The sequence below is a fragment of the Dipodomys merriami genome, unplaced genomic scaffold (assembly GCF_024711535.1).
Source record: "Dipodomys merriami isolate MVZ:Mamm:240054 unplaced genomic scaffold, mDipMer1.0.p SCAF_165, whole genome shotgun sequence".
Classification (NCBI taxonomy): Eukaryota; Metazoa; Chordata; class Mammalia; order Rodentia; family Heteromyidae; genus Dipodomys; species Dipodomys merriami.
Genome location: NW_027202993.1, coordinates 564,864 through 568,717, shown reverse-complemented (window position 1 = coordinate 568,717; position 3,854 = coordinate 564,864). Strand labels below are relative to the sequence as shown.

Genomic DNA, 3,854 nt, shown 5'->3' with positions numbered 1-3,854 from the left:
AATTGACTTAAAAGTATGAAGAATGAGTAGTGAAGAGAGATTAGAGAAAATATAGAGGATTGTTTTCTCTCCAGTGGAGTAATGGGTTCTTGATCTTGTTTCTTCCATTCTACCTCACAAGCTACCAAGTGTGTCTCAGGACTGGATTATCCAGTTCAGACAGAAAACTCATAGAAGTAAGATACTGTATACAGCAGATATAGGTGATTTATAACCTTAGACAATCTATTTAATTCTGTTCAAATTTCTCCCCTATCCCAAACTTCCCTCTTTGAACAGCTTTCTTTGCTTTTCCCATGACTGCCCTTCATTAACTGATTAAAATTTTGAGTGGTCATATTCATACTCTCTAGAGATTGCTGTTTGGTTGTGATTTTTGTGTGTTTTTGTTTCTAGTTGTGTTTTTTAACTGAATTTTAAAAGTTTGTGCAATTGTGTTACAATTAAATATATCCATCTAATTGTCCAATGCTCCTAGATCAGAGTCACTCCTTCTATCGTTCTCAACCAACCCTTTCTCCAAGATTTATTTCCAATTTACCACTTCCTTCATCATATGTGTACATTCAGTATTCTAGCTGTATTTGCTCCTTGTTCATTTTTCATTCATTCTATGTCTTTACTATAATTCCTCTTTGGTTTCAACTTCCTGATAGTCATTCTGTTAAACTATTAATACTTTGAAAGGATTATATACATTCCATGGAGTTTCAATCCTGCATATTCTTGAAATGATGTCAGCTTATATTTCCATAATTCATTCATCTGCAGCAACAATTTGCGAGACTGGAGACGGGAAGCACCTAAACATGATTTTTTCTCAACCGTTTGAAAGATTATTTAGTCAAAAAGAAAGTTAAAAAATGGCTTAGAATGTATTACTAACTGCATTTTTATAAATGGCTTTGTACAATGTTGTGATTCTTTTATTTTACATGGAATAATATTTTATACTACCTATAAGTTTTGAAAAAAGAAGAAAATTAAAATTTATTCCTAAATAGGAATATGATAGAAATAGAAGACAGATATTATGTTTGTAATATCTCTGATTAGTACCCATATTCAAGACTTAAAGTCATATTTCTTACTATGTTAGACAGAGGGAAAACATAAAATAACATATGATAAGGCAACTATTTGTGATTGTTTAAAATTCACCTTATTAAATGATGAAATTTATTAGCTAACATTTGGGTTTGAAATTTAGGAGGCTGATATATTAAACACATTTCTGAAAGGCCCATACTGAAAAACACAAATTGTGGCTGGTACTATTTCTACATTTTAATGAATGGTTGAACATGTTTGGCATTAGTGCTCTGTAAATAATTCAACTCTATTGTAACTTGCTCCCTACACTTGAAAAACTTGTATTGTCACTAAGTATCATCAACTTGTCAAATGTTATTTTGGCGAAAGTGATTTTAAAAAGTTTATTTGAAAAGGAATATACTTTCAGGAGATTAAATGTAGATTATCATTGGTTTGAGACTGATATTTTTATACCACAGAACCATGTTGTACTGAAGTGCCAGTGTTTTGAAGCAGTCCTTAGTGATTCAAATGTTTTTCTGAATTACATTTGACCTCTAAGTCAAGTTTTCGGGCTTTGGTAAAACAATTATAGATCTATCCTTCTAGGAACTATTTTTTTGCCCACTTATGTTGGACTAAAATCTTTCGTTAATCATAGGTGAGGGGTATTAAAAATAATCTTATGACACTTTGTGAACTTGTTCACTCATATGGGCTGGTCATCTGTAAGTTGAATGTTTGAATTACAGTACTTTCTCTCAAATTTTGTGATCTCATCCTTCATTTTAAGTTGCCTTGCATTTCACAATTGCTTACTGCTAATTCCTGCATCTCAAGGAATTGGGGCCCTGAAATATAGGAAATGCGAAATTGAGATGGATCTTCAATTACTTTGTGTTGATATGTTTCATGGGCCTTGGTGAAAACTCTTGCCCCTGTTATCTGATGATGCAGGTAACTGGGCCTTGGGATCTTAGGACCCATGGGTACTGCAGAAGAATAATATTTTTTAGACATCTTAGCAAAATTTGGGCATAATCAGTAAGAATGCTTCAGAAATATGGACAAAAACAGTTTGGGACAAGCGAGTTAAAACAATAAACAGAGCAGCAGAGTAAAATCCATTACAGATTAGAGGAAAACATTGTTTTTTTCTCATGTGGATTCAGAAGACCAAGAACAGTTATAATGTATCACAAGTTTATACTAAAAAGATTGCATTGATACGTTTCCTAGTCTAATATATATTTGAAACCTAAATATTTATATTCCAATTCTATTTATTGGAGTAAATAAATATCAATTTATTTGTCAAATTATCAACTAATTCTAGTAAGTTTCATTGTGTGAAATATAAAATCAGCACATAAAAATATAAAATATATAACTATATATAATATGATTAAAAGACACACGTTTTGTATTGTTCTGTTGTAGTTACTGTATCAAAGGCAACTCTGTTTTAAAGTATGATTCCATTATCTCTACTTCAGTGTTTGATAGAGTTAGAACTAAAGCTTTATCATTTGTAGATTTACAGCATGGAGGCAAGAGAAAAGACTGTGATTAAAACATTATCAATTTAATGCCTAATAATGAGGAGAAACATATGCACTTCTCCTGCAACTATGAAAATATTTGGTGAAAAAAAGGCAGTAGTGTAAGTTCCTGCCAGGAACTTAGAGACAGGTCAGGACATTAAGTAATCATGCATACGAACAATTTTTTCACCTTCTTGGCTTTAGCTACTTTTAAATGGAATGTATAATAAACAATTATATTTTGATAAAATACCTTCTCGTCTGAACAGTTCTGTTTGAACTGTTCATCTCTCTATGATCCCTTATAACCAAGATTAGTTTTGTTCTAGTAAGAAAATCTTTGCTGTCATGGTAAGGTATTCTGGTTGGTCTCTTCCCACATGGAAGAAGGGTAAAGGCTCAGGTAGACATTTGTTCCAGTAAAACTTCATTTGGGAAAATGTCAGCTGAAGAATTTTAGAAGTAGCTCTTAAGCAACGCTTAGTTTGACTCCATTAGGTCCACAAAGCTGGATAAATAAGTACTAGAGAAACCATCACATTTGGACCAAACTATAAATAATAGAGAGTATGATCAAATTCCAAATAAAAATATTTAAGATACTCATTGGCAAAAAAAGTTTGGAAATGTGAGCAATCGACTGATCAATATAATTATTTCCACTATTCACAGAATTTTAGGGAAATAAGATCAATAGCATTGTTAGGAACAATAAGGTTTCCTTGTTACAGATATGCACCCATAGATATAAGCCTGTATAAAGATTGCATCATTAACTATTAAATTTAGAGGATACTACATGCTTCAGCAGCAAGTATACTCAAATTACAATACAGAGATTAACATGGCACTTGCACAAGTACAATATGAAAATTTGAGAAGTATTCCATATTTTTCATTCTTCACATGCAAGAAATGAAAAAAAGTGATTAGAAAGTTGATGGCAAAATTACAAGTGTAACAATACCCGTAATTCATATAATTAAATTAAGTTTGACATCAGTGTATTAAATCACCTCAAAAAGGTGTTTACATAGCATAAACTTTACAAAACTTTTCAAAATAGACAACATTGTCATTTTATCCCAAAGAAAAATAATATTAAGACCTAGAAAAAAAGGACTCAAAATGTTTCTATATGGAATACAATCCAAAAGGACACATTAATGATCCTATATATTATAAAATAATATAGAATTCAAAGTATATCTAGGAGAAAATAAATTATGAACATTATGCAAACATAGAATATAGAATATTTTAAAATATACTTTT

At 31.0% G+C, this 3,854-nt stretch overlaps 1 pseudogene; it reads left to right on the top strand.

Annotated features, from left to right (window-relative positions):
• The first annotated feature begins 3,378 nt into the window (after window positions 1-3,378).
• LOC138828826 (U6 spliceosomal RNA) lies at window positions 3,379-3,475 on the top strand (annotated as a pseudogene).
• Window positions 3,476-3,854: the final 379 nt, after the last annotated feature.